Genomic DNA, 10,000 nt, shown 5'->3' on the forward strand with positions numbered 1-10,000 from the left:
CACACTCCCTTAACTCTCAGTTCACACCATATTCACACAATGACCAGGAAAAACAGCAAATCTAGATGCAGTCTTATAGATAGATAGATAGATAGATAGATAGATAGATAGATAGATAGATAGATAGATAGATAGATAGATAGATAGATAGATAGATAGATAGATAGATAGATAGATGAAATATTAATACTCATATTAGAACCCCACTCTTTATTAACCCTCAAATAAAAAACCCACACTTTAGAGTTTGTGTGTGTGTGTGTGTGTGTGTGTGTGTGTGTGTGTGTGTGTGTGTGTGTGTGTGTGTGTGTGTGTGTGTGTGTGTGTGTGTGTGTTTTAGATAGGGTTAAAAACAACAGAGCATTGATGGTGCCACCTACTGTCCATCCACTGTAATATTGTAATGTTCACTCTGTTTCAGGGAACTCAACAAAAAATAATTTGATCTGTAAAAATAAGATCTGTACAGATCTGATCTGTAATCTTATTTGTTACATCTACTGATAGAATTCTTAACACAGCTGATGCAATGCTAAACCTAGATTAGATTTGACTTTTAATTGTCAAATACTCCTGTCCATTTAGGTTAGGAATTTGGTGTCCATACTAAAATCATGAAAACACACACACACACACACACACACACACACACACACACACACACACACACACACACACACACACACACACACACACACACACAGAGAGAGAGAGAGAGAGAGAGAGAGAGAGAGAGAGAGAGAGAGAGAGAGAGAGATTAATCTATTAATCTGATTCAATCTGATGTCACCCATATGAGGATGGGTTCCCCTTTGAGTCTGGTTCCTCTCAAGGTTTCTTCCTTTACCATCTAAGGGATTTTTCCTTGCCACTGCTGCCTGAGTCCCCTCAGACCTGCTCATTGGGGATAAATACAAACACATTGTGAACTATATATCTAATATTAATTTTGAATTTTGTATTCTATTAATCTTTATATTATTCTTTATATTAGCCGTTTGTTCTACGTTTATGTTCTGTAAAGCTGCCATGAGACAATGTCAATTGTAAAGCGCTATACAAATAAACTTGAATTGAATGAATGTTATACAGATCTCATAAAGGCACATGTTCCTACAAGTAACTAAATGCGTTTGATTTACAGTGTGGGAGAAATTTTACGTCTGATAATTTAATAAGAAAATGAAAGGTGAACAAATGTCTTGGCTGTGATACCAGATGTAGGCAACTAGAAGGATATTATATAGGAAAGGTCTCTTCCAGGGGCAAACAAAACACACAGAAAAGGCCATTTGTCACAGTATGACATCACAGTTCACTTCTAGTGTTATTCAGATGAAGTGTTCATGGGCCATTGCCTCATTTCCTCATTCATCTTCACCTATTTAAATCCATCTGACCTACAGGGGGGCTTTGTGACTTTGTTTGAATGAAGAATAAACATAGAATGTCTGGTCTATTCTCCGTAAAAAACCCACAACCCCATTCACTCATCATGAACAGATATCTACATTATAATATGACTGGACTGTTTTAGTGTCATTTACCATAAGCTCTAAAAATCAGTAAAGTGGATGCTTCTAATTGAGTGTGTACTAATGAAATTATAATGGAAATAATGTGCATTTTGAACTAATTAGAATGAAAAACAAAATGAAAAAGTATCAAAATCTTTCAACTATTGTATGTTGCTACTGACGCTTTAATCTATTACAGTCAATGAAAAAAGTGTATGCTAGTGTTTTGTGTGTGTGTGTGTGTGTGTGTGTGTGTGTGTGTGTGTGTGTGTGTGTGTGTGTGTGTGTGTGTGTGTGTGTGTGTGTGTGTATACTATATGCATATAATGTTCGTATATATCAGGATTACTGTTCACACTATATTTATATCTAATCTATACTCCTGACACATTTTATAATATGGTTTTGATTAGTGCATTACTATGAAAAACAGTCTCTGTGAAATAATCGAAATCCCACAGTTTTGTGTCACCAAGAACTGAACGACTTCTCTTGAATGGTCTTCACAGCCATTATTAAGTCAATTTTATTGTCATCTGAAATCTGTCTGGTTTGGAACTGCTTCAGTGCAAGCCAAGAACAAACTGCAGCAAAGGTGAAGAGATCACTGCGTGAAGTCTTCAACCCTGTCTAATAGCTATGTCAAAGATTTGTAATTTTTTTTAGACAATCAAAGCAAAATGTTAAATATAGATTCAAGATTCAAGCTTTTTATTGTCATATGCATCTAGGTACAGTGAAATTCATATATTGGTTTTACCTCCTGAGAACAGATCGTAGAAGGGCATGAAACATTACAATTACAATCAAAATTAAAAATATGCAATAAAATAAAAAGTAAAAAAATACAAATAGTACAAAACAAAAAACAGATTACAATGTACTGTATGAGAACCTGTAGTCAGTATACATTACTGTAAGCTTTTTTTCAAGTGGTTTCAGTCTTAAACAGGTCATAACTGCTACTAACATTATATTACACATTTTTTTCAAATTCAGTTATTATCTCAGGGGTGTCAGATGCTGTGCTCAGTTTTGTTTCGCCATGTATTTTAATACCAAGTACAAGTTGAGCCAACAGTGCCAACTGTACACAAAGCATGTCCATAAAGACATGGTTTGCAAAGCGCTGGAAGAACTGTGTCCTAGACAGAGCCCTGACCTCAACCAAAACAACACTTTTGTGATAAACTGAAATGTTGACTGTGCACCAGAGCTCCTCCTAATACTCTCATTACTGAATGAACAAAAATCCCCACAGCCACTCTTTAAAATCCAGTGGAAAGCCTTCCCTGAAGAGTGGAGGTTATAACAGCAGCAGAGGTGGAATCTGGAAAGGGATATTTAGCAATGTGATGGTCAGGTTTCCATAAACATTTGTCCATATAGTGTAATTTTGTATCTAATCATAACAAGTACTGCAGAGATTTCTCCCACAGAACTACAGAAATCCAGAACTACAGTGAAATGTATGTATTGCACATAATTGTACATTTTTATTTCATGTCGTGCAGTATCGTGCAGGTTTGGATGACTTCACTGCGACTGCACTTGATCGCTCTGTAGCGCTCTTCACATTTTCCTGCAGTGTTTCAGTAACAGCTGCTCTGAAAATCTCTTTGAAACTAGATGTCCAATTCAAATGAAAGTCCTGTCACGAAAAAGCCAGGGGGAAATGAACGGCCTGAGAGACATAATAAGATGGTTTGTAGTTTTTCACCAATATTCCTTTTCCATTATTCTCTCTCTCTTTCTCTCTCTCTCTCTCTCTCTCTCTCTCTCTCTCTCTCTCTCTCTCTCTCTCTCATATATATATATATATATAATGACTGGATGCATTCCTATGTCTATGTTAAAAAGTCTATGGAGCCAGTTGAGGTGATTTGGACACCTTATATTTACAGTATGCCCAATCTCATGAGAGCCGTATGGAGCATGTCCCACTGGAGGAGACCCTGGGGCAAACCCAGGACTTGCAAAAGAGGTCATATACTGTATGCTAGTTGCTTTGGAAGGCTCTGGGGATCCCTCTGGAGTAGCCTGAATTTGTAACTGGATATAAAGACGTCTGGGCTTACCTTATACTATTTCCATTGAATCCCCCCAGCAGGAAAAGCAGCAGAAAAAACGAATGAATGAATTGGTGAGAATAGCCCAATAGTTAAGGTTAAGTGGTTGGACTACAGATCCAACGACCACCAAACTGGGCCCTTGAGCAAGGCCCTTAACCCTCAACTGCTCAGCTGTATAAATGAGACAAATATAAGCTACTACAGATAAGGGCATCTGTCAAATACATTAATTGTAAATTAATAAACATTTTCCCACTGAGAATTAACTGAGCCTCACTATTTGGATTATCAGTACACATTTAAGAGAAAACAAATATTATAGTGTACTTTCATTAATGGTTAAGCACTTAACAATTAATTCTATTTGTATAGAAATGTCACAAAGCAAAGTTTAAAATTTAATGAACTGGGAATTTGTGCGTATGCATTATGCCCTGGATTGGATTTGCATCCAATCCAGTATGTATTCCCATCTCCCACTCTGGGCCCTGATCACAATAAATCAGTTACTGAAAGTGTGTGAAATGATCTTTCATTAATTATTCAAAGTGGTGTATAGATTAAGCTGTATACATTATACATGGTGTATAGATCTAAATCGGTATACATTATCCCTTCAGCAATGGAACGTTTTTTCAGCGGGGAAAAATGAATTACCAACATAGGTATATGAATACGGAAAACATAACTAGAATATTGTTTTTATTGCACTGCTACAGTGTTAGAATTTTGGATAAAACTACAGTACAACAGTAGAGTTTTAGTAAAATATTCTCACATGCTGTTCTCATTCTAAGTATAATAATAATACAAATTATTATTAAAGTGGTTTGATATAAATGTCATATAAATGTCGAGTTCAACAAATCCATTATAGTTGACTTCTGTTATAAATGGGTTTCTAGTAAACCTGTTGTCTTTTCTTTTGTGGTGAATGTAGTAAATTCTTGCCTTTGGTGAGTCAGCTAGCCAACACATTCTTCTTGAACTAAATCAATTGTAGTAGACGTAGAAAAACACTCACTAAACTGCGACACTTCAGCACTGGCTTCTGGTAACATGGCTTTATGAGGTGTTTCTTTATGTGGCGGGTGTAATGTTTCGTAGCTGCTTTGTGAAACCACAGCCATTTCTCTCAGGAGAGCCTCAAAGTCATTCACTTCCCCCGTGATTTTAATGGCAAACCAATTCATGTTATTTTCCATAGTTATTCTGCTAGAAAAAAAGGTGATTCTTATCATATTAGTCTGTGACTAATAAGGGGAACAGAAAACAGAAGGCATTTGAATGGTAATTTGTATATTACCATTGTAGGCTGTTATTGTGCTTGGAAGTTGAGATACAATACAATGAACCACTCACACACTGATCAGATATTAGCATCTCTAAGCACCTGTCACTGGCTGACATATACTTATTCTAATGAAGACAAAAAGCTGGTTAAATGGTCTGCTTAGAAAGTTAATTGTAACCACCTACTCTATACAGCGTGAGTCTACAGTATGAAAATTAGCATATGATATGTATATGTATATGATGCATATTTAATCATCACATTTTTGTGGTATATATTATAAATTATATTTCTAGACAAGAATGGTGATGTATTTTTTGAAAGTCTGTCATTTAGAAAAATCTGTGTCTAAATTCAGACATGATCAATATAAGAGATCAGGTTTTATGTCATGTTCACAAAATTTGCAAGAGTTGCTATAAAAGCAGGAAGACTAGGAAGTAAAAAAATCTCTCTCTCTCTCTCTCTCTCTCTCTCTCTCTCTCTCTCTCTCTCTCTCTCTCTATATAAATATAGATATATATATATATATATATATATATATATATATATATATATATATATATGGAAACATTTATCATCTAAACTATGTGTTATTAGGCACTGACAATTAATCTTCACTATTCATCTTCCTATCCTGCTCACAGTACAGTAAAAGGAAAGGATACACCTGGATCTCTCTCTCTCTCTCTCTCTCTCTCTCTCTCTCTCTCTCTCCCCCCTCTCTTCCCCAGGAGAGGCTAGAGTCAGCAACCCAGACATCCGCATTATAGAGTCGAAGATCCATTAATTATCCCACAAAATCTTACAATTTTATTGAGCCGTGAGAAGAACATGTAAAAACAGTTGCCAACCCTTATCCTGGAGTACTACCTGTCATGTTGATTGGGTGTGTTAAAGCAAACAAAAACACTCCAATGTGCAGAATAATGGGTACTCTAGGGTTAGGGTTAGGACCAGATTTTGGGACCTATGGCACCGCCCAGTAAATCAGAAATTATTATCATTCTGTACACCAGGTGTCAGTATTCCCCAAGTATCTGTTTCCAGCACTCTTGTTCAGTAGGATATGCTGAAGTTTCTTCAGTGGATAGGAGCAAAAAACAGACAGCTGACACTGGGATGGATAATTTGGTGAGTGTCTTGAATACACAGATCAGCCATGCTAATCCAAGAGCATGTGAGCATCAGAAATGGAGCATGGAGCAGTGGAAGAAAGTGGCCTGGTCTGATAAATGTGTCTGCGAAGCGTGTGTTGCTTATAATATGCACTAGGGAACAACCGTACTGTATATGATGCTCTGAGCAATATTCTGATGGAAAACCTTGGGTAATGGCTTACAAGTAGATATTATTGTGACACATACTACCCACCTATGCATTGTTGCAGACCAAATGCACCTCTTCCTGGCAACGGTATTCCAGATTCCAGTTTTGGCCATCTGGTGCATCAGTTCATTTGCAGATGTTCTGCAAATTGCAAAATTTTTTGTTATGATTTGTAAATGAAAAAAAGAAATAAAAAAATCCAGTGTTTCCGGTGTTTACACCCTTAGTGGTGCAGCACACACCCATTTCCAGATAACATCTGTATACAAAAACAGATACAAATATAATATTTAGACTAAACATATACAGATTCAACTACAGATAATGAGATTACATTACATAAGTCCTAGCCTACACAAATAAATACACACAACAATTACACAAGGATACACAAGGAACGTAACTAGCTGACAAGCTTAGAAGTTGTGTACATTCACAGTTTATATATAGACACTTTACCCTATGCACCTTAAAATTGAAGAAGTATGCAAATCTGCATTTCTCTGCCATACTTGCATAGATTATGTGAAATGGCTTTTTACAGTTCAACAGATACTGTATGTACGTATGTATTTGTGGTTGTGAGAGTCACCTAGATCTTACAAGCAAGTCACAAACTGGTGTGATCAAATAATGCTTTTTTCTTCAAATACATGGTCATACCATGTCTTGCTATGCTATGCCATGCCATGTCACAATCATGTCATCTTTCCCTAGAAATTTTTCTGTTTAGACAAAGGAACCTACATGCATTTATTCTGTGACAAATTAATAGATCTGAGGACGAATAGTCAATGTTTGGTGTAAATAGGATCGCAGGCCCAGTACCTGGCTCACCTTTATAGAATGCGGCAAGATCAATAGAAATAAATCCCAGGTTCATTCACAAGGTCACACTAGAGTCATCTGAGAATGGGTTCCCTTCTGAGTCTGGTTCCTCTCAAGGTTTCTTCATCATTTTAATCTCAGGTAGTTTTTCCTTGCCACTGTCGCTTCAGGCTTGCTCATTAGGGATAGTTGTTAGAGATAAAAAGTAACTTAATTTTAAACTGTAAATTTTTTATGATATGTTGCTATACCTCTGTAAAGCTGCTTTGAGACTATGTGAATTGTTAAAAGAGCTATACAAAGAAATGGAAATGAATTTAATTGAATATTGTTTGGTGCTGGTGTAATGGAAAAGGACAAAAAAAAGCCATTTATGTAAAAACACCAATGTCAGCTTCTCATCTTGCATAGGCTTATAAGGATCCTTGAAGATATCATGCCAAGCTCCCAGGGCATCATGGACCTCAACAACGTGACCTTACTCTTTTCAAAATGTTTATGTATCCCCAAGCAGAATCTATCCATGGTGCTGTGATGCATTTCATTGATTGCCACATGCACCTTTAGTGTAGGAGTGAATGCAAGGGCCCCTAGGACATTGCAATTATATGTCCTTAGGTGAAGGCTGTTCCAGAAATGGTGCACTGCACAATCCCCAAAGTAATAACTTTTCTTCAAGGACTCTAAGGCAACGCTAGACAGCGACTAGTCATCAGCTGGCAATTCATTTTGAAGGGCTAAACCCAGAGGCACAGGACCTGGCTTGTGTGTTAAAACTCTCCTGAGCATACATGATGACTTCACACTGCTGAACCTAACATAGTTTGTGTAATGTTGTTGAGAAACCCTGCCAGCAGTATGTAACAGTCACGCTAGGTGCTTACACAGGAAGGATATGGAAAACTGGAAAGAAAACTGGTGTGGTGAATGATGGCTGAGTAGTGGGAAAATTATTCCGATCTGGCTAACGTAGCAGTCTTAGTTGTACACGCTGCACTGGGTCATGCTAGTGACTCTAGTCCATTCGTACCTAGTCATGTGGAGAAAACCACAGAGGGAGGACTCAACCCAGTGGAAAGAATGAGCGATGAACATGGCAAACCTGACACCACAATGGCTGCAGCTAGTAAAGCTAATGCAGCAGGATCAGCAGTACAGTGAGGGAAAACCGCTCTAATCCCATAACACTAAGGGAGGACCTGACACTAAAATAAAAGAGGTTAGAACAGTGAGAACCCAAATCCTGTTCCAGTATGCACATAAGTAAGTCATCGTTAACTTAGTAGTCTTAGAAGCCTTGCAGCATGGCAAGGGAGACCAACCCAACCATGTTAAGCGGTACATCTGCACAGTCCCTTTTGTCAACTAGAGAGCGGGGGATGCAAAAAAAATGGAGAACCAGTCCCAGTGGAAGAATGAGACATGGGTGTTGCTACTGAGCAATGAGTGTGATGAGTGAAGTTAAAAGTGTTACAGAGTTGCCTAAAGGTATTTAAATGTAAGAAAAATACATCACCGTGGTAAAAGAGAAGATAGGAGATAATAAGGATTTGATTGGAGCATTGGAGCACAGGTTACAGATACTTCTAACTATAGTCACAAGCTTTTAAACAGATTGCTGCATAGATGGTGTTCCAGAAAGGAAGAAATAGCTATGTGATAGTTCATTTATTGCAAATACTGCACTATGCATTATCATAAATTTGTTGGAAGGTCACACACACACATGCACACACACACACACACACACACACACACACACACACACACACACACACACACACACACACACACACACACACACACACACACACAAACACAAACACACATACAGTTGTAAGTTAAATCCAATGTTCAATGTTTTTTTTATCAGCCTGTACCTGTATGAACATAATTACAGCCAATACAAAAGCCATGATTATACCTAGAGATAAATAGCCTAATTTTCACAAACATCCTTCAGCATGAGTCGGGATCTTAGCAAAGCAGCTGAGGCACAAGTACTCCCAACTGGATTGATTGCAAATTCAACCAACAGCATAATGGAAAACAGGAACTCTGACCTTTCAGGATGGGGGGCAGGTCTGGCCTGACATTCACTTTGCTGTAAAAGCAGTAAGTGTCACAGCGAGGCTGGAGAAAGGCTGAATGAACAGCATATTATTTTTTAGAGCACAACATATATGCAGGAAAGGGAACTGCTCTGCTCAATTTATTTAAAAACATTTCGATCAAATGTGTGTGTGTGTGTGTGTGTGTGTGTGTGTGTGTGTGTGTGTGTGTGTGTGTGTGTGTGTGTGTGTGTGTGTGTGTGTGTGTGCTTGTGTGTGTGTGTGTTTTGTCAGACAGGATGAGATATTAAGAGCAGACACACCCTGTCTATCAGTATCACTTTAAAAGACATTACAGACATTAGGAATGTGCCCCTGTTTCCAAGCCAGAGCAGGTGATTTTTATGGATATGAAAAACATCGTATTAGATTTTGCTGTATGAATATTATATATCCGTGGGGTAATGAGTGATAGCAGGAAGAGACAGAGTGATGTAACTCAGTAATAGCTACATTAACTATTTAACATGAGCTAATGCTTTAGTCTCCTAACCTGCTGCTCTCACTGATATGCTTCTAGGCTTAGATATTGCTCTTCATGCTGGGGAAAGACAATTATATGAAAATGATGCCTTAGTGATATTGTTTTGCATGTGTGTATGTAATCTCCTTCCCAGCAGCACAGTCGATTTTGCTTACCTCATGCTGTGTGCAAGCTTCATCGTGTCAGCAGTGCAGTTTGTCAAAAGAAGGACTCCGGAGGATGAAGAGATACAACTGCAGAGAAATCAGGATCTGACAAGATGACAAGTGCACAACACATAGTGAGACTAGAGGGCACACCTGCACACTTATATCATACAGTACACACTTCCCATCGTTCTTGCTCACACACTACACGGACAACAC

The 10,000-nt window shown here is 37.9% G+C and overlaps 1 long non-coding RNA gene across 1 annotated transcript; it reads right to left on the minus strand.

The window, feature by feature from the left end:
* Positions 1–2,211: 2,211 nt before the first annotated feature.
* On the minus strand, positions 2,212–6,420 carry LOC113655773. Its single transcript, XR_003443797.2, has 2 exons — positions 6,258–6,420; positions 2,212–2,847 (listed from the first exon to the last, which is right to left on the minus strand). It is a non-coding gene; the product is annotated as an uncharacterized LOC113655773 (long non-coding RNA).
* Between the last annotated feature and the right edge of the window lie 3,580 nt (positions 6,421–10,000).

The sequence above is a fragment of the Tachysurus fulvidraco genome, chromosome 14 (assembly GCF_022655615.1).
Source record: "Tachysurus fulvidraco isolate hzauxx_2018 chromosome 14, HZAU_PFXX_2.0, whole genome shotgun sequence".
In the NCBI taxonomy this organism is placed as follows: domain Eukaryota; kingdom Metazoa; phylum Chordata; class Actinopteri; order Siluriformes; family Bagridae; genus Tachysurus; species Tachysurus fulvidraco.